General features: G+C 32.2%; 1 protein-coding gene across 2 annotated transcripts in view; it reads left to right on the top strand.

Moving 5' to 3' along the window:
* Positions 1-23,078, top strand: part of LOC129218389 (IDLSRF-like peptide) — a 220,304-nt gene that overhangs the window by 145,687 nt on the left and 51,539 nt on the right. The window lies entirely within an intron of this gene.

Below are 23,078 nucleotides of genomic sequence, written 5' to 3'. Positions count from 1 at the left end.
TATGCAAGTAAAAAAAAAGGCTACACAAATAATGAACATAAGCACTTATTGCTAGAAACATCTGCCGCAGGGAAAGGAGATTATTATAAACAACTTGGGGTAAGCTGGTAAGCATATTGGGGGATTGGTATATAGTATTTGTTTAAGAAAATAAAAATGCAGAACGAAACAAATTTGAACTATTAAACTAAAAAATACACTTCGTTTAACAGAATTATTTTTGTAAAATTCATGGAGAAGAATGAAAACACATAAACATGTAATATATTCCATGTTGAAAGTAAAAGCTCCAAAGTTCTATGCCTTTTATAAAAGCGCTGTATTTATCATCTGTGTTAGTTAAAGCTACGGGAGGGTTTTTTTTTTTTTTTTTTTTTTTTGTAAGTTTAAATTCGTACAAACTTTAATCATGTTTGTAGTTTTTTTAACGAAATAAAGGAAGTACGCTTTTGGAAACAAATGTCAACGAACCAACATTTTCTTTTATAAATGAAAAAAACAACGCTAGCTAAGCCTAACGTGGAGGCGACTCAAAGTTAACGCACACAGAATTCTAAACCTAATCGAACCGTTCGTTTTCAATTTTAATGTGTTTTAAATACAACTGCAAACACAACACTAAACAAAAATGTAACAATACATAAAAGAAGGCACATTGCACATACAAATTTCAATAAATACTAACCTTTTTTATGAATCCATTAGAATAATTGAGGTAAGATAATTTAAAGAGCAAGTACAAGATTGAAACGAAAACTCCCAGAATGCACTGCAATGTGACGAAATCGGGACGAAATAATTTCGTGAAAAATTTGAGATTTCTGGCTTCGTCAAATATTACTCGATTCGGTGACGAAAGGATCGTCGACAATTACGAAATAGTGCTCGAGGATTGCCGAATCGTCAAAATTGAGCGTTTCATTTTAGACAGTGCAATGTTATCAATTTTCTTTAAAATTTCATAAATTAAGCAATTTAAGATTTATTTGGAAAAATTTATCAGGATTAATCTGGAGTGGACCGCTCCATCCTTCCACTCCCGGAGTAACGCTTTCGATTACGTTATTTATAACATTATTTCCTAATTTTTTTGTTTTAAAATTTGAATTGAAATAAAGCAAAGCGAAACCAATTTTATTACTTTTTCTGATTGAAATATTTTTGTAAGCTTTGATAGAAATCAAACCTTGTTTTAATTGTAAATGTAATTTGTAGCGTTGAAAATATTGTTTTTTTTTTTTTTTTTTTTTTTTTTTGGAATTAAACCCTCCTTACTCTAGAGAATTATTCAAATGTATTACATTCTCCATCAAGATTTGGGGATTGTATAAATAAACCGGTAAACGTGTTAAATATTGAATAATTGATCACATTTACCGTTATATATATATATATATATATATATATATTTGAAAATTATTGAAAATTTTGCTCCAAAAATCTGACCAACAATAATTTTGATTTGAAAGGGTTTTTTTTTTTTTTTGTTTTGTTTTAAACGGTTTTAACATAATTCAGGGTTCTTACTATAAAAAGACGTTCTTTCTACTATCTTCCATGATATGGTTATACCACGAGGTGATAAAATCCAATATCAAAAGTCTGATCAACAACATTGCTGATTTTGGAACTGTTTTATTTGAAAGCATATTTTATTTCCACAAAGAAACTTACTAAAGACTAAGTATTTCATGAGTTCACATTTGTGACTAAATGCCTTTTCACATAAAACTACACGATCAATCACGAACGGAACTGCTGAATAAAAGTTCTCAGTGTAACTCATAATGATTTCCAAAGAAACAATGAAGCAATTTTTTTGTCATTTTACTTTCGTTCAGCCCCAGAGTCACGATTGGTAACCGATGTTTTTTATCATTTCACTTTTGCTCAGCCTCAGGGTCACCGATTTTTTATGCTATTGAAAACTATTGGAAAAAATCTGATTATTTCGCCTCTTCTGTAAAAAGTAGAAAAAAAAACAGTGTCTTAGATCTGAGAAGTGCTCTACTTATCCAATTGCTTAACTAATTTTCTGCACTTTAAATCAATTAAATTACGTTCCCTACTGTAAAAAAAAGCAGAACATTTTCATCTCTTTTATTTTTTAAAAAAGACTTAGGGCATTTTAAGCTTTTCGTTGATGCTTTTTCTATTCACCAAGGGATTAAATCCAGCCTTAACTTTTTTCTATTATTTTGCAGCACTTTTTTGTGTTGCCTATTTTAATGCAAATCAAACTTCTTTCTTCCTGTTTTTCTTCGAACGTGAATCCTTTTTCTACTTAAGCTGCCAAAGAAATTCGTTCAAAACGATGATGTTAGTGGTTTATTTTAATTAAGAGTATAAATGATTGTAAACGGAATAAATCTCTCTTTCATGTAGGATTTCATAGGTGCCGAAATTCAGGAAAAATATCAATTTAATAGGTTTTAATTTATTATACGCTTTAGCTAATTTTTTAGTTTACTGATCAGAATTTTAAAAAATGAAATGAAAGCTAGATAGTTATTTTTTAGAAAGGCAAAAACAAAGTGCACATGAAAAACAATATAGCTTTTATGTTTTTCGCTCTTTAATGTTTTTGTAAAAAATGTAAATATTGTACAGAATGTTCCCGTTGTGTGTGTAAAAAATACAAGCGAAGCGGTGCTAGTTCATTGGCTAAAGTAAGTTCAGACGTTTCTAATTGTTGAGTTTAATGCAACTGAATAGGTTGCTTAATAACAAATATACACTAGGTATTTTTATTTCTTATCGCAATCGAACTAAACTACTCATTAAATCAGTGCACAAATAATAGTTTTTGAGTAGCATGAATTTGCATCAGAAGTAGAAAGTTGTTACTGGTGCATGATTTTACTAATTCACCTGAAAATTAAATGACAAAATCAGAAATTGTTTAAAGGAAAATGAGTATCCACCAGTTTTCTTTTAAAATGCAGCATTTTATAAAAAAATAGATTTTTTTATTTTCAGCGTATCAATATTCCAAAATAACTGATAGACTATAGATACAATTACTGATATGCTATAAATTGAATGGGAAAAGAAAAAAAAATTTGTTCACTTCAAGAAAAGTTTATTTACATAGTTCTATAACGTACAAACTATTTCCAATTGTGAGTTTTTAGTCAATAATTGAGATTTTAAAAGGTAAAAAAAAGATGGCAATATGATTTATTTTGTCCAAAAGCAAGAGAAGATGCCTTAAAGCAGCTTTTATAAAAGAGTGCACGGTGGCATTTACTCACTTCGATATAGAAATTCCGTTAATGGTTAATATAACTTTTGTTGGAGGAATTTTTACCTTCTATATAATTTAATACTACTAGGACTAATATTTTTATGGCTAGATATCAAGCAGTCCTTGACTTATAAGTTATATGTTGAGAGGTACGTAAGTAAACATATCTACAGTTATATTACTACATTGTTGTAGCATTTCTAACTGATTCCGCACTTGAATAATTACGTAAAAAGTCATTGTATGGACATACAGCAAAAACGATGATAACTTCATGAAGCTTTTAGAAGAAGGATAAATTATAGTTTTGGGGAAAAAATAATAAATATATTTTTTCTAAAATTTTTGCTCATTTCCATTCCTATGTCCATTTGTAAGGTATATATCCCTTAAATACCCACTAATCATAAATATGTAGTATTCTAAGAGCTAGCAATCTAAATATTTATAAAAGTCAAATTTGTAAACATTTAGCACCTCTAATAATAGAAAACAAACGCATTAGACATTTAGTCACTTAACATCTACATTTTTAAATATGTTTTGAAATTCAGGATGCGTATTTTTCGAAATATGTTTGGGAAAAAAACTACTGCTTGCATTAGGAACAGCATTGTTACTAGATTATTTTCAAAAATGTAATCATCAAAATAAAAATTTCTAATTCACGGTTTTTGTCTGTGAAAAGCAATTTTACATCAAAGCAATATTCTCTCTTTAAAAGCTTCAACGTATACTGTCAAAAATTAAAAAGATCTTTTTTCTCTACATAATAAATTAAGCTGTTTGTGTGTATTTCTGGAACGTTTCCCGTGAAAACGGGAAAACCGAGAAACGTGAAAATTGGCATATGTGTGTATTTTTTTTCCCCAAAGTTGTGCACATCGCCACCTTTGGTATTTGGCTTCTGATAAAGCAAATTGAAAAAGATATTTATTGTTTATATGATATTGGATACTTTTTTACGCCCCACCTCCTGAACTATTTGTACTGTTTGTCTTTGGTACATAGCTGTTAAATAGTGACACTGAATGGTACCAGCGTTTTAATTATTGAGAATCTGGAACTGAATGTTTCTCCAAAAATTAAGTTCAAATTAGAAACATACACGCATTGCAGTGAGTTACACTATATATATATATATATATATATATATATATATATATATATATATATATATATATATATATATATATTATATATATATATATATAAATTTAATTTAAATATAAATTTATCTTCGCAGCCGTCGACAGAGGCTTCTGGGCTTAAAATTGTGACATAAATAACAAATTGAACAAAAGGGGGACAATTGTTAAATATCCAATTAAAAAACTAAAGGGAGACGGCCTCTCCTTTTCCTTTAAGAAATTTGTGGAGCACTCCAGGGCTAGTATTTCAGAGAGAGACATGTCTTTTTATTTATTTTTTTATTTTCATTTACAGATGCATCACATTTTTGTTTTCAGAAAAGGGTATAATGCTGATTCTAAATGCATCACGTACACTCCTAGACATAATAATAAGACACCACTAATATTTTTTTTCAAGGAAAAGGAAGTATTTGTTGTAGTCAAATACGATTTTTCATAGAAATTCAATCTACTATTTTAATAGTTTTCGTGATTAATAAACGGTCCTAATGATCAATTTTAAGTTGTTAGAGAATAACTTAAGATTTCAGCTATGGCGTGGGCTTTTCGTTTGAAAGTAAACAGCAACAATGTTCTCGAATAAAAGACAATGCATTTATGACGTCATATCTTGTTAAAAGATAAGACTGCTGATTGCTTTCAAAACATGAGAAAGGTTTGTAAAATAAAACGAAGTGCAGAGTTTCAAAGAAAATGAAATGCGAGAAAATCAGCGATTTCATGGAACCATTACTTCAAATAACTGCACTTAGAAAGCATCTTGACGTATTGTTTCAAACGTTTTATAGAGTAGCGTCAAGGTTCGGCGGAACGAAAAATAGATCACGTGTCCTCAGTGTTTGTCTTCGAGAACAAAATGACTTATGTTTTGTTTGGCAATTTGGAAACGGAACTGCATTAATCAACAGAAATTACAAGGACACTTAGAAGTTTAAATTTTAAAAGCGAACAATATTTAAAACAGCGTTTCTTAAGCTAGGGAGGGAGGGCGGGGGTTGGACCTAGGCGGGCATAAAATAAACTCAAGGGAAGGGTAAGCCTATAAAAGATAAAGATAAAAAATAAAACAAACAATGATTCGTTCAATTTTGTGCGCACCCAGCCCTTTTGTAAATGTTGGTAAAGTACTGACGTGCACGCCAACCTCACCTGGATCCTAACATACCTCAAAAAAGTTTGTACATATTTCTTCATATGTTATAATAATAATATGTTGAAAATAAAGTTTTGTGTAGTAATGATAAGTGTTATATGTAAAATTTTGTAGATTTTTACTAAATAACTTGCTTTAGTTATTGTATTCAGCTTTAGTATCTTTGTGACTTACTTGTATTAACGACACGTGGTGGGGGGGGGGGGCTGACCTCATGCATGTTTTCAAAAGAGGGCGTAGAGATTTGAAAAGTTGAGAAACCCTGATTTAGAGTAATGCATAAAGGCTCGCGTACAAAATATTTGTAATTAAAAAGCTAACCTTCCATCCTGCAGAAATGCAAACAAAACGAGCTGATGTGTGCATCACATGACTTCCTTTTGAACCAACTTAATGTTATTTCCCCGTCATTGACAATTTTAATGTGAGTTAATAGTTAACTCTCTCTAAATATCACCAACAGTGGCTAAATTGAAACTAAATTTAAAAAAAAATAAAAAAAAAATCAAATCGCCAAATTTGTCGCCGAGTAGGCGAAAAAACTTGGCGACCAAAAGGCTGGCGATACATCGCCAAGTGTCCGCCAAATTATAACACTACTTAAGTTTGCATCGAAATTAACAATGGTTCCCCCCCCCCAAAAAAAAGGGGCAAAAGCCCCCTTTAGAAACACCAGATTGCAACCAAAAGGGGAGGTGCACAACTAGACCCCACTAGGAGTCTACGTACCGAATTTCAAATTTCTAGGACATACCGTTCTTGATTTATGAGACATACATACGCACATACATACATGCATACATACGGAAGTCACGGGAAAACTCGTTGTAATTAACTCGGGGATTGTCAAAATGGATATTTCGGGCGTCTATACGTTCTTAGGCACTTATCCACGTGTGGTCGGGTTGGAAAAAAAACTCAACATTTATTCAGGGGTGAGCAAAATAGAAATTAAGGCCGATTTTTGAGTAAAATGTTTTTTGCGTATACAGTACTTCCTTTTTTGTAAAAGGAAGTAAAAAAAATGTTTGAGTTCCTTCAAATAAGTTTTAAATTAGACGTCTCGGTGATGCAATGTAATTATTCAGACAAAACAGAACTTAAACTAGACGGACCAGATGATCATTCATTATTATTGGCATGTTAGAAGAACATTTCCAGACATCCAAATGAGCCATTATATAGTGGCTTCTCAACCATAATGCGGAGTGGGTTTTTTACTAAAGGAAAGATATAGTCTTTATACAGATAAAACTAAAATTCGGCATCATAAGTTCATATGATTTAATATCAACTTGGGAAATACGAAGAACTTTTCTGTGGAAAGTTCTGTATTTTTCAGAGGGAAAATGCTGAAAAACAAGCTAACAAAACCGTAAATCCTCACAAGATAAAATTACTCTTCTGTCCTGACCTTCTTGTGCACCAGAATTGAACCCAATATAAAACTAATGGGGAATCAAGACTCGAGCAGTTGATCATAGTGAGGCAATTTTCAAAAGTTGAAGAAATTAAAAATGCAATTCTCAAAGTATTGGGACTACATATACAGTGATATACTACTGAACTTGATCAAAATTATCACACATCCAATTTTCGAAGTAATTGAACGCCAATGGCTCTATAAATGATTGATCATCATTTATGCACTTTTGGTTTCATCACAAAGCTGTCTTATAATTGAATCGGTCATTTTGAAAAGGATCAACTCCATACGTTTTCAATAGGAGTTGAACTCTTTTTAAAATGACCGATTCAAGTATGCAACCCACAATTTTTGGTTTTTCCGAACAGTTCAATGAAAATCTTATTATGAAAACATTAGCGTGTATTGTCAACTGTTCCTGATGTTATTCTGAAATTCTTTTACACATAGTTAAATAATCTTTGACCTAGTTCCCTGTTAGCAATGCTAGTATGTTAAAATATATACCTACAATAAAGACTTCTGTGATCCAAACAACCTCCCAATTCCAAAAACGTAACTGTTGTTGTGTCGCTGGACTAATCACATGCATTCCAGTTCATTCCAAATGCTCTAAACCAGTTTTTAGACGTCCAAAATTAACCATCAAAAAAAGACCATATATCATCTATATTTCTGTATGGTTGTTTTTCAATCAATGCAAAAATTACATTTCTTGCCTTAACCTATTATAACAAAAGATATTATAATACACTTGCAGCTATTTTTATTGTTATTATTTCTTTTCATTTAAAGCCTATAAAATTATCAATCTTGATTTGCGGAAAAGTTTGGATTGGAACATAAATTTATAAAAGCTAGGCTTTATACCAAAAAAAAAATTTTTTTTAAATATTCACGTACCCAAGCTACTGATTTCGGGAAATAATGTAACTGGTACTGCCATCTACCGACTAACTTACAATGTTTCCTATGAATATTCATCTCTTTATAAAATAAAATTTTATTAACGCTTCATGTGAAAACTGTTGCTCTTTTCGTAATTAAAACGCCAAAAATAAAGAACTGAATAAATTACGAAATCGCTTTTATTACTCTGAAAACTACGTTATGATTTTTTTTTTTTTTTTTTTTTTTTAACAAGACGGCTACTTATCGCGGAATCATTGAAAAGTGTTTCCGAAAATTGAACAAAAATGTGTTTAATTTTCCAATAAAATAAGCAAACTTTTGCATAATTTCTGAATTTATTAAAACTGTTTCTCACTTAAAAATAATGGATTGATTCTTCATTAAATATGCCTATGGTTAGGTAATCTTAAATGTTTTCGTAGTTTAACTGTAATTTGAAACATAGCTAGGGCTTCTCCCAGAAAATAGTGTCTCTCTCTTATCAGAATATATTTTCTATAAAAATTAGCTATTTAAAATATAAAGTGGGGTCAAACTCACATTAATAGTAACTGTTATTTTATGTGAAAATAATGTAACTATACCGTGGTATACTCCAAACCTCAATTTCATCGTTTAAAAAACATATGTACCAGTGAGAAGTAAAGGGATATAAGTGGACGTTTCCAAGTTTTGAGTGAAACACGTTCAAAGATAACGTCCTAGGTAGGCTTTCATTGATTTTTTTTCTAAATAATGATGTACAGCAGCAGCACTAGCACTATCTCTTGCCCCAAGACAGAGGAGAGGTTCACCTGCCGTTTGTATCGGTTATCTCCAAATTATTAATTTTGCCACTTACATCCCTTTGCTTCTCACTGCCTCATGCATGCTTTTAAATTGAGCTTGGTACCGAAGGGTGGGCGACAGGTCACAATTGCTATTCAAACAGCGGAAATTATTATTCCACTATTTTTCTTCAAAGTATTTTCATGAAAATTTTTCGTCTTCTGATGGAAAAAAAAGCAAGGTTCCTGCTGCGAAATTTACACGGAAAAGGTACGCTATGAACTCACTATGAAATGACCCGCTTGGAATATATATCTTGAGTTACTTAACAATACACAAAAACCTGATTCTCATGACAGAAAGCAAGCTAATTTCGTTAAATACTTTCAAAAAAAGACACAATAACTTTCCTCAATTTAGATGCTGGTGCGAACATAAAATAGATCAGTGCTAACAAATGCGAATTAAATCATTTCAGGCAATATACTACACCCCATTAGGTTATATGCCCAACTTGAAGTAACATCACAAAAGTTATAAAATCACAAAAATTATAATCGATAATTAGGGCATTAAATAACTAAAGTAGTTCAAACCATTATATGGCGAACATGATAAAAATTTTACCTCAAATTATTCAAAAGGAAAAAAAAGAATTAAAATGCTTTACATATGGATGTCATATACTAATAATTTTTAAACGCTTCTCTGTTTTTTAATCTTTCTACAGCCATTTTATCGCTGACTGCTGGGGAATGTGGGGCAAAGTGAAATGGCGGGGCAAAGTAAAATGGGGAAATATCTACTGTTTTAAACACTACTTGTTTGATTATATTTTAACTATGTAGTAACACATGTAGTCTGTTCCATTCAGGAAAGTGTTATCTCTGAAGACCGAAGCATATAATACAAGCAATTTTGAAGAATTGATACTCAGATTGCAATATTTTGCTCTATGCTAAAGTTCTTGTCATTAAAATGTTAATTGAGACCTACTACTATGCGATGTATTATTTATTTATAAAAAAATAAAGCTTATTTTTAATTTAAAGATATTTTACAATTAGTCAGATACACGCAAGGTAAAGTGGAAGGGGCAAAGTTTACTTATTCTTTTTTTTAATAAATCACCTAAATATTCATCCGTTAATTAATTCATTTACATTACCGGATCTATAAATTTTGGGGGCCGTGCAACAAAATCTGTAGAGCCATCTCTCCAGAGACCAGCAGTGTATATTTGCAAAGTTTTTTTTTTCAATTTCTTGGGCTGTTGGGCCCCTTTAAGGACGTGGGCTCCCTCGTAGTGCAGGGTCTGCGGGTACACGGATCCAGTCCTGACATGTGCGAATGTTTTTCTTTGATTAAAGCTCATTTTACGATCTCGTAATTCCAAAGTAAAAACAAAATGGCAGTTGGCACTGCACTAGTAGTTGGCACTTATTAGAATGAAATATATTCAAAATATCGGATAAGAACAGGAGTTGAAAATTTAAGCACCATTTTTAATCTCGCAATTTTCGTCCGATTTCATTATTATATCGCTAGTTTATTTGTTAATTTAATTTTGGTTATAAGTGTCAACGACTGGTGATTTTACTTTACATTATTATTAAACTGAATGAGTTGAACACTTATATACAAAGATGAAAGTCGATACAATGATATTTTTAATTATTTTTTTTTTTAGACTCATCCCTTTATCCGCTTCTCCAGAAAATGTATTCGTTGAATCATAAATGAACCTTAACAGAAAAAATACCAATAAATTTTCACCTCGGAACGAAACAATCTTATTAAATTCTACCCTACCATCCATATATCTGTAACAGTTTCACGTTAATGAACACTAAACACACAGCAAATGTTATCACCATGAACCATTAGACTACATATTTCATCGCAGCCGTTTATTTTGGGCATTCAGATAGCATCAGAAAGAAAAATATTTTGAGAACAAACATTCAAGCAGCAACTACAGTTCCATCCACTCTCCGAGAAAACATAAAACAGTTCTTGGGAGTTTTGGGTTCGCCATGTCAATAGTCTAAAAGACACTAGAAAGATCTGAAGTCGTTGCTTCCTTTTATGTTCAGCTGTCACGGGAAGACGATTGTTTTCCAGATTTTTTTTATTTATCATTCATTTCTTTCATTTGTGTTGGAAATTCTTATTGCTTTTATCCTTTCCACCTCGTAATCCTCTTTTATTTCTCAAGTGTTCCGTGGACTGAGAAACTAAATAAAAAGAAAAGATTATTTTTTTCATCTTCTTTGGTTTCGTGGTTTATAGCTCATTTTTATAAGTTCGCCTCGATGGATTTCAATCTCTTAAAACCTACTTAGATTGTGAGAACTGAAAATCAGATTCAACCGCATAATCGCTTTGATATTTTTAGACGATAAATATTCTGAGAGAGAAGATTATTTGAGTCAACGAACAGTTTCATAAACTGTGGTCCAAATAAATTATTTAATTTTCAAGGAATTGTAAAATGTAAAGTGTTTGAGGAGAATTTCTTCTTTAATTTCGTAATTTTCTAGGATTAGTTTTATCAACTTTAAATTCGTTTTAGTTGGATTTTCTTCGAATTTTACGCACTGTTGAGTCTATATTTATTCACAATATCACAAAATTGCTTTAAAATTTTCGCTTATACTCCTATCTTTGACAAATTATTTTGTTGCACCTAGATTTATTTACAACATTCAAAATGTATTCCCATTATTAAATTTAGATTTAGTGAAATCATTATAGAGTTATTCACAGAACTAAATTTATAGTTACTCAACATTGTTGCACATTAATATACATTTAGGTTTATTCACATAATACATGTTATCACTGCATTGCTATATAATGAGATTTTTTTACATCCTTCTCCATTTTTCAACCTTATTGCACTTAGTTTTTCCACCTCACTGCATTTTGACTGCATGCAGTGGGGAGAATATGCGCTTCTTTACATTTGGATTTACATTAAACTCTCGATTTTCCGCGGAATAGGGGGGCACGGTAATCGCGGAGAAGCAAATTCGCGGATAATCTGCAAACTAGGTAAAAACGCTGCTAGTGTATGCGATAACTTAAAAATATAAATAACAATCGCATACTTTTTAAATATACCTTAAACGATAACAGTGCATGTAAAAAATGATTTTTTTCAAGACTGGTTAGTCTATCGTTTATGCGCGTAAGTAGTGTAGATCTAAAATTCAGCAAATGAGGTGGATCTAAAAATCATAAGTAGTGTAGATCTAAATCAGTAAGTAGTGTAGATCTAAAAATCACATTTAACTAGTCAGATTTTAGTGACCTTGGAAGTTTGATGTCATTGGAAGAAGAGAAGGGCGAAAAAAAATAGGAATGTTGAAAACAGATTTTGCACTTGCTAAGTCAAATTATGTGCATTTTTCTACATTTGGTTAATCATAGCCTTTTTGTTTCCTTTCAAATTGTGAAAGGCCGCGGATGATAGGGAGTTTACTATATTCACAGCGTTACTTATTTATTTATACATAACAGTTTTCCTTTTCTTATTTTCTTTTATTTTCTCTATTATATTCTTTTATCTTTTATATACCATCAGTAGGATGGAGAGGAACAGTGAAAGAGGGTTTGAAGATTAAATCCTCCAAGAACCGTTATTACTTCCTTTTACAAAAAAGGAAGTATTGTATTCGCGAAAAAAAATTCACCCAAAAATAGGCCTCAATTTCCATTTTGCTCACCCCCGAATGAATGTTGAGCCTAGGAACGTACAGACACCCGAAATATCCATTTTGACGATCCCCGAGTTAATTACAACGAGTTTTCTCGTGACGTCTGTAGTTACGTATGTATGTGCGTATGTGTGTATGTGTGTCGCATAACTCAAGAAAGAAATGTCATAGAAAGTTGAAATTTGGTACGTAGACTCCTAATGGAGTCTAGTTGTGCACCTTCCTTTTTGGTTGCTTTCGGATACTCTAAAGGAGGTCTTTTGCCCCTTTTTGGGGGGAAGTCATTGTTAATTTCGATGTAAACTCAAGTAGTGTTATAATTTGGCGGACACTTGGAGATATATCGCCAGTCTTTTGGTCGCCAAGTTTTGTTGCCAACTTGGCGACAAATATGGCGATTTTTTTTTTTTTTAATCTGGTTTCAATTTGGCCCTTTTGGTGATATTTAGACAGCAAACTATTGAATCATATTGAAACTGCCAATAATGAGGTAATAACATTAAATTGGAGTAAAAGGAAATTATGTGATGCACACATCAGCTCGTTTTTAAATCACGTTGCCAATCCTAATATGTAAGAATTTTGTGACCATATACCCATCGTTGTATGACCATTTATATGACCATTTTATGACCATATACCCATACTCCTCATTAGAATATTCTTTCTACACTTGAGATATGCACCAATCACTACAGCATGCTTCTTAATTTCTTATTTAACGTATTCTAAATACTTTATTACTCCCTAAATGGTCAATTTATGCTGGTCACAGTCTTGTAATGATTGGTTGAGATACCGTTTCTGTTTTTACTATTTTAATACTGTGTCTTTTTCCCTGCTCAGATACATGATATTAATAGATATTTTGAAGAATCTGTTACTATAACTTAATGGATAACTTTTTAACTGTGTGAAAAATGATACTTTCGAATCCTACTGCATGGGTATCTTTTCCAACCTTCATACACAAACATTTAATCAAATATAAGTTTTACGAACGCCGGAATGACGTCATGTAAAATTTGCTTAAACTGTTGTGACGCAAACAAGCTCATTGACATTTACAGCATATTAAAGCTCACAGGATTACCGCAAAGAAAGCCGCGTTTTTAAATACTTTTAAGTAATCAAAACTAGTCAAAATAACTAAATTTTTTGTGGCATAGTCTCATTCAACGTAATTTTCGCTATGCAGTTGCGCATAACAGCAAAAATGTGATGTTAAACATAGAATTTTATAATTTCCGTATGCTAACTATTAAAAATATTCAAACGGCGTTCTTGAAAAGGAAAAGTAATTAAGTTCTGAAATTAATTAATACCTTTAACACAACCTCTTGTACACTCTTATTTATTTATTTATTTATTGTATTGTTTTCCATCTTTAGTAATTTCCCTAATTGCAATACGTTAGACTATTTTTAACCTATTTCTCCATCCGAATGATTTGTTAATCTCCAATCTACTACTTAAAATGAGGTTTAATTAAATTTATTAGTTTGTGTACTACTTAGAAGTCATTAGCATCAGCGGTTCCCATTTTAGAAGATCTTAAAATGTATACTTTAATTATCCCTTTTAATAAAATGAGCAGTTTTGGAAGAGTTCCAATTCAAAAGCCTTTATGGCTTCAGATGTGTGAGCAGCATTACCTAATAGCAGCTACGATTACATTTTTAAACTTTTTCTCCGTAAAATTTCTTTTATGAGCATTTCCGACTAAAAATTACTTAATTATGTAACTAACATGATCTCGAAATGTACTTCCTGCAAATATTAGAAAAATTAATGTATACAGACCAGCATTTTGTTTAAGCTACTCATCAATTTAAAATAGAAAATAATTGATTACTTTTTTTTTTTTTGCTATTTTGTTCTTCATAATTTTTTTTCTTCTTCACCACCTTAACAATGTTTCTAAACCTTCTTATTTTCAGATATTTCTCTAATTTTCATTTTTTCAACAAACCACACTATCTCAGAAGATGAGTAATTTCAATTTCAAGTAATAGAACACCCATTTTTTACTATTTGTCTTTCAAGCAAATGCATTAGACAATTAATGGAGGGATGAAAATTTGATCATATCACATGTATATTCTTTTTTAATGCATTTTTCAATATTTGTCCTACTGATGATCGCTCATTTCAACTTTGCAATTCCTTTCCTCCCCTTGCGTTTCTTTAGTTCTTATTTCTTCATTTCTATATTCCCCATTTCTGAAAGTGAGTTGTATCTCAGAGGTGGTCACACACTCTACTGATAAATGTTTGAAATTAAATAATTTTAGTACAAATTATGAATTCTAGCTGACTCATATAAAGCATTCCCGCTCGACAGCAGATTCAAAAATCTGGTTCTTTATTGTAATAATTTTTTGAACAACAGCCAAAAGGTGACTTGTTTATTTTTTCTGATAGCCATGAAAACATCTTTGATATCATGTCTCTTTTATGAAGTTTGATGAAGTAATAGAGAAGTTATGACGTAATCACAAAAAACTCCTTTGGAAAATAATGATAAACTTCAATTGACCATGTTAAAATAAAGTATTTTTTTCCGATTTCTAATCATCAACACACCTGTGGTCTAGAATCCTGTCCCCAATAAGTTTAGATTATACCGGGTGTTCCGTTTTAGACTGCAAGACATCTATTTTCGCATCCGTTAGTCCTAGATGCATACTTCCAATTGCAAAAATGTTCAAAATCAGATGCAGAGTTAAAATATTGAGAGTTTGAAGCAAAAATAAAAATGAGTCCAAAAATACAAAATTTAACTTTTTATACGGGCCATAGGTCCCCTAACTTATGTTTAGGGAAATAATCTCCATTGGAAAATAATTCCAACACAAAAAGTTTCAAATGAGTTCGACCAATATTCACCTAGATATGAAAAGCAGCGTTTTGTGGCTTTCACTACTTTTCAATCGCCGTCAATAACACCTTTTTTGGGGAAAATACAGCGGTTAACCAGAGTTTAAAATTACATGTGTGCATAGAGTGTGGTTTTCAAATTGTTCGTGGTTTGATTGTATTTTTGCGTATCACGGCACAACATTAGCATTTATTTTTGACTACCAATGAAAAATATAAATACCAAGTTTTTCTTACTTTGACGACCTATCTTTCTTCTGAAAGGGCGATAAGTTCCAACCTCACCTTCTGTGTAGTCCTTTAAAACTTTGAATCGGAATATCTATATAGTTTTGGTATCACAAATGTCAAGTTTTTTTGCGTCCGTTATAGTTTTCAATGGAGATTATTTCTCTAAATATTAGTTAGGGGAGCTAGGGCCCGTATAAAAAGTTAAATTTTACATTTTTTGACTCATTTTTGGTTTTTCTTCAAACTTTCAATATCTTAACTCCACATTTCGAGGTATACATCTAGGACTAACGGTTGCGAAAATAGAGGTCTTGGTGCAGGTCAAAACGGAACACCCTGTATATTCATGGAAATTTGAATCAGAATGCAGCGGAGGAAAAATTGTCATTAAAATACTACATTTTTGGGCCTATGGACGGATGGATCCCACTACCTTCGTATTATTATCAGGAGGCTCTTACCAACTGAGCTATTGGGCTTTCACCACGGGCTATTATATACTAAAGCATTGCGTAATAAACCAACAAAATAGGTTTTTATATATGCGTAACTTATGAAGTTTGAAAAAGTACTGAAGGAGTTACGGCGTTCCCCGCCAAAAAAAAAAAAAAAAACACATTTGAGAAATAATGGGTATGACTGTTTTTTATGCTGCTTGTCTGAAAACGAATCGTTGTTTTCTACTGTTATTTTGCGTGGCATTTTGTCTTCTTTTGTTAAATAACCTATAAAAAGTTCAGAGCATTCCAAAAAATTGCTTTCATTTTATAAACATTTGTTACTTATTCTTTCAGACAGAGTGTAAGTTTATTTACACAGTAAAAATTATTTACACTTAAATATGTCATTCTAAACAGGTTTTAAACAGGTTAGGTTGTCGGTTTTATCAGGAGATACAACTAGGAACGATTCATCAAGTTATGTACACATCATCAAGCTGTTTCTTAAATTATTGATACATGCATTATAACGGCAATCGATATGACAACCGAATAAATCAAATTGAGAATTGAATCAAATTGAAATCATTTTAATCAAATTGAGTTGATATGGACTTAGAAATAGCGAGTAGATTAGATAGTATGTATAAATACTTTATTTTCACTAAAGAAGCGAATGTTATTATTAATAGGTTAACCTACATTATATCTCTTCGGCATCTTTTCCTCATTTTATCATATGCAAAGCGCAAAAATTACCATCGATTTCATTCAAAGCGAGTCGCAATATGAATAATTCAAATTTGAAAATTGCAAAGTAGGCAAATTCTGATCTGTACTCGCTACCACCAGTTTGTTACGTCTTTAAGTTGAGAGAAAAATTCATATCCGTTCCCCTGAAATATTGATTATATCTAACTGACAGAAAAAAAAAAAAAGAGTTTCTGGTGAAGGAGTACCTGCACGCTACAAGCACTCGCGTTCGTTAAATTAATTCTCACGCAAAATGTATACCTTATAATTAGGTGAAGGTTTCTTTGTTCTCCGATTATGTTAGCTTTTGCATTCATCTATGCTTTGATTTTTGATTGTTATTCTAATTTCTGAGTCAGACAAGGAATGAGTTTCCGTTGTTTTCAATGTGGTTTTTCTATTGTCAGCGATTGATTTTTAAATGCGGTGCTTGGAAACATTGCAAGACTTTGGAGCGTTCATACTTTCTGGAATTCCAAATAATGTATTTCGCATAACTTTTAATTTACGAGGAAAAGACAAACTAAGTAAGGTTGCTAGTAGAGTCGAACTCGCTTATAACCCCGAGCCCAGATTTAACGAGAAAATCAGAATTACTTGATATGAACTACATTGCGTCTAAAGGAGCATAACTAAGGGGGCTTAATGAGAAAATGTCGCTTAAAGAGTGGTAATACTTTGTGATTCATATTTTTATTGGCTTCCTGCTCAGCTTACCCTTTCTTGGAAAAATCCCTTTAACCTTCCGTGGCAACCTAAAATTAGTGATGGCCCATAAATCCCGAGAACAAGCGATGAAACCTTTTCTTCAATTTGTTGAGTTGAGAAACATTTGAGAAACGAGGCAGTGAAGAGCAAAACGGCTGTAAATGGACAATTTCACGTTTTGAATAAAATGCGTTTAAAGTAAAAATCCTAGATCAACTTTCATTGAAAGGTTTTTCTAAATCATGCTGTATAGCAGCACCTACCAGGGTTATCAGAACTATTATCTGTCCCCAAGACATAGACGAGGTTCAGTACTGGTTAACACCAAAGTTTTAAGTTTGTCAATTACATCAATTTACTTCTCACTGCCTCAAATAATTATTGACGACTACGTTATCACTTCCAAGGATATCATAGTTCTAATTCAGGCTAACGACAGACTAAAATAGTGAAAGCGATGACGAAAGCGACAAATGTGAAGAATTTTAAGCTGAACTACTCCTAGTACTGTCACTGGCTTTCGATATTCAGAAAAACTTCAAACTGCTTTCAAAACCAGATGCGATGCATTCCGAGCCATGAGTCTTTCACGTAAAACAATAACGCACGAAAGAGACATTAACACAGTTCAAAGCAAATTAACCATATTCTTTGGTATGTACAGAAATAAAAAACTAACGATGCAAGTATGTTTGAACTTGAGATTTTCTTCACGAACCCATTTTTTACGAGCACTCGGTTAGAACGAGTAAATATCGCTCGTTATACGTGAGTTCTGCCGTAACATTAAGAGCTCAGTCTAACAGCCTTTAAATATTTTTTTTTAATCACATAATGTTTTAGTACGGTGCTTTAGGAATTGTACCAAGAAGTTAAAATTTTGTATTTTTCAGCTATTTTATCGTTCGGTGTCAGTGTGGTTCTTTCCTACTCAACTTCAATGAAGGCAAATCTTGTCTCATCACTAAAAAAGCTTAAGAAGTTGTACGGATAGAGACAAGAAATAAACATCTTATATCTCGCTGGCGACAATAGTGGTCAGCGTCAAAAATAATTTAAAACTTAGTAATCATAGATTTTAAAGCAGCCATAATATAGGCGAAGAGTTAGTTAATGTAAGTGGTCAGTGATTGAGTACAAACGATAAACAGTGAAACATCCTAAAAATGTACCAATTTATAAGACCAAAAACAGCACCATTATAATCAAGAGCCTCATTTCATTAATAATTTTAAAGTAGATTTTAATCGATATTTTTTTTTTTTTTTGCACTGCACAAGCTGCATTTCAAGCAAAATACAGAAAGTATTGAAGGCTAAAAGTAATGAATAATTAAATATTAAAACTGATGCAATATTTTGTGCAAATGTTTCACGTCGTAACACCCCCCCCCCCCCCCCGCAATGGTAAATAACCACACTTCAATTCATTTAGCTATTAGGATCTGATCAAACAAGATATATTTAACTAATACATAGTTTTATAGAAAGGAAATATCATTGAGATTTTTTACCTTCCATAAATTGTGAAGTTGTCCCTTTTCGTTCATAAAGTTTTTTCATCTCTTAGAAATAATCCTCAAATTATGAATTCAAAAGCTGGATATTATTCTTACGAAGTTTGTAGCATGCCTGATACGATGCCTCAAGGGATTAATGTCTCGTAGAAATTTAAAACTACTTCCCTGCAATTAAAGATAACTGTTTTTTTTTTCACTTAATGATTAGGGCATCAATTAAGATTCATATTGAATCTCATTTCTCTGCATCCATTAGTAAGAAAATAACTTTCACAAAGACAGATTCCGAACCAAAGCAGTTATCGAACAAAAGTAATTAACATTATGAGTAAAAAATGTATCAGAATTCTTCAAGATTATGAACTCTTTGATTTGAGTTGTGAAAACTTGCTAAAGTAAAATTAATGGTTGAAACTATTTCATGTATATTTAAATGCATAAATTAACCTTAAACTTGAAAGAGCATAAGCTATTTATGAAAAATAGAAACAAATCTACGGTTAACTGGATTTACTTAAGCACAGTATGACCAGTGCGATTTCCATAATTAGCCATTTTAATCCTGATATTGAGTAAAAAAGAAGACATTTGTAGTTTTAAATAATTGATTCACAGAGTTTTCTTTGTCAAAAAGGTAAAGCAAAAACTGATAAAATTGTTCAGAGAATGAAAAATCATCAAATCAAATGTTGTATATTTTGTATAAAGTAAATACATTTAGCTGCGAGTAAATTACTTACCAAACGTTAACTGCAGGATTCGAAAAATTAAGCTTTTTTTTTAAATTTTAAAAGTATATCATTTTTTTTTTCAATTTACGTATCACATGTAGAGAAATCTGATGCTTTCGTAATAGAAACTTATAAATGTACATTTTCGCTATTTTAGAATAACAAACTGATTATCTTCAAAACGACAACCAGCGATGCGGGACAGTCCATATTTTAATACACGTGAGTTTGTGCTAAAATGTGCTTCAACAATTCATTGGACTTTTATTTTAAAGACAGAAAAGAAAATGTTAATATTCATAGGATCTTCAGTTTTGAAAGTTTTCCCCTCTTTTAACTATCTGCAGAGTTAGTAAGTTTTAGGTAAAGCTTAACAATCTCATACACTATGAAAAGATTAAATTAGCATAGGTTCCTTTCGTAAAATGCGTATCTTTCGAAAATATGAGAAACATATGCGACAGTAAGAAGCAAAGGGATGTAAAAGTTAAATATTTAGAGATAAACAGTACAAATGGTAGGTGAAAATCTCCTCTGTTTAGGCTCAAGGGATAGTAGAGGAATGTGAGTCAAAACGAAATAGTGGGGCAAAGTGAAATGGCGAAATATTTACTCTGCTTTTAGCGCCACCTATCTGGTAATATTTTAACTATGTAGTAACATATGTAGTCTATTCTAGTCAAGAAAAAATTACCTCTAAAAATCAAAGCATATGATAATGCAAGCAATTTTCCAAAGTTAATAAACATATTGTAATATTTTGTCGCAAGTCAAACATTATTTTTGTTATTTTTAAATGATAAAGTTTTTGTTGCTAACATTTTAAATAATAATTGAGATCTACTAACATTCAATGTAGTATTTATTTGTTAAATATTCACCTTGTTTTTATTTTAAATTCTTCGTACAGTTAGTCCAGTGTATGCGTGGCAAAGTGATTGGGGCAAAGTGAAATAATTCATTTCATTTACTTCTTTACTAATAATAAAGCTGAAAGTCTCTCTGTCTGGATATCTGGATCTCTGTCTGGATGTCTAGATCTCTGTGACGCACATAGCGCCTTGACCGTTGAGCCGATTTTCATGAAATTTGGCACAAAGTTAGTTTGTTGCATGGGAGTGTGCACTTGGAAGCGATTTTTCGAAAATTCGATTTTATTCTTTTTATATTCTAATTTTAAGAACATTTTACCGAGCAAATTATCACAACGTAGAAGATTAAATTACGAAATTATCATAAAGTGGAACCGTAAAATGGGCGAGCAAATAAATATAGCCAATTGGCGAGAAATTCATCATCCATTATGTGAACTACACCGCCAGCTCAGTCATTTCCAGCCGAGGACTGCAGTTTCGTGCTTATTAGCACTCATATTATCGTGTTTATTAGCACTCACTTTCCTATGCCGGGCTGATGAGTGCTAATAAGCACGAAACTGCAGTCCTCGGCTGGAAATGACTGAGCTGACGGTGTATTTCACGTATTTCTGCTTTAGCCCTGGCTAATGGGCGGTAATTTACTGAATATACCTTGCCTCGCGTTCATTCTTCGAGTTGAACCGAACCATTGCTTCGGTCACTCGTCTGGTCTGCTAATTTTATATTAGCTACCAGTTTGTTTCGCACTCTTGGCTTCCTTAAGAGGTTGTCCATCTCCATTTCACGTATTTCTGCTTTAGCCCTGGCTAATGGGCGATAATTTACTGAATATACCTTGCGTCGCGTTTATTCTTCGAGTTGAACCGAACCATTGCTTCGGTCACTCGTCTGGTCTGCTAATTCTATATTAGCTACCAGTTTGTTTCGCACTCTTGGCTTCCTTAAGAGGTTTTCCATCTCCAGCTCAGTCACTTTCCTATGCCGGGCTGATGAGTGCTAATAAGCACGAAACTGCAGTCCTCGGCTGGAAATGACTGAGCTGACGGTGTATTTCACGTATTTCTGCTTTAGCTCTGGCTAATGGGCGGTAATTTACTGAATATACCTTGCCTCGCGTTCATTCTTCGAGTTGAACCGAACCATTGCTTCGGTCACTCGTCTGGTCTGCTAATTCTATATTAGCTACCAGTTTGTTTCGCACTCTTGGCTTCCTTAAGAGGTTTTCCATCTCCAGCTCAGTCACTTTCCTATGTAGGGCTGATGAGTGCTAATAAGCATGAAACTGCAGTCCTCGGCTGGAAATGACTGAGCTGGCTGTGTATTTCACGTATTTCTGCTTTAGCCCTGGCTAATGGGCGATAATTTACTGAATATACCTTGCGTCGCGTTTATTCTTCGAGTTGAACCGAACCATTGCTTCGGTCACTCGTCTGGTCTGCTAATTCTATATTAGCTACCAGTTTGTTTCGCACTCTTGGCTTCCTTAAGAGGTTTTCCATCTCCAGCTCAGTCACTTTCCTATGCCGGGCTGATGAGTGCTAATAAGCACGAAACTGCAGTCCTCGGCGGGAAATGACTGAGCTGGCGGTGTATTTCACGTATTTCTGCTTTAGCCCTGGCTAATGGGCGGTAATTTACTGAAGATTCATCATCCATTATTTGTAAATATATAGGCAAACCAAATGACCCTTTTAATTTTCTACTACGGGCAAAGCCCTTGCGTGTACCACTAGTATTCAATATTTTATCAAATCACTTATGTACTCATTTATTAATTATTTCATTTACATTGCTTCGTATAAAAATTCCCTTATTTATTAATTCAGTTTTTTTTTATTTATTCACTCATTTTATTTACTTATTTATTTTTTCACGTACATTAACTAATTTATTGAATTATTTATTCGTTTATTGTTTCATGTATTTTTCATTTATTCATTCATTCTTTTATTTACTCATTTATTTGATCAAAAATATTTTTACTAATCGAATAAAAAATATTTCATTAGGAAAATATTTTATTTTTCACCTTGCTCCATGAAAAAAAAAGGAGTGACATTTTTCCACCTTTTCTTGGAGGTACAAATTCACTGCCAAAAATAAAAAATAATGTTTTAATGCAAGTTGTAACATAAAATAAATTGTTATTTCTTTATATGCCGTAATTTTCAGAACATATTTCCAACTTGTTCATTTTGAAAAAAGTAAGTTATATTAACTATTTCCCTTTGCCCCGCATTCCCCTACTACTTGTAGCCCTGGTAGGTGCTGCTATACAGCATGATTTAGAAAAGCTTTTCAATGAAAGCCTATCTAAAACCGGAATTTTAAACGCGAAACTTGAAAACGTCCATTCACATCCCTTCTTAACTTCTCACTGCCTCAAATGTCGTTTATGATATCTACCGTGATTTGTTAGTGCTAGATCAAACTAAAGCTACACATAGGCAAAGAAAATAATATATTTTCGCAAGTGTCTTTCTTAAAATGCTTATCCAACGAGAATATGAAAACATAGAAGTGTCGTTTAAGATATTTTCAATGGTTAGTTAGGGT

This window comes from Uloborus diversus, chromosome 3 (assembly GCF_026930045.1).
Source record: "Uloborus diversus isolate 005 chromosome 3, Udiv.v.3.1, whole genome shotgun sequence".
NCBI classification, from domain to species: Eukaryota; Metazoa; Arthropoda; class Arachnida; order Araneae; family Uloboridae; genus Uloborus; species Uloborus diversus.
This window is presented reverse-complemented; position numbering and strand designations above follow the sequence as displayed.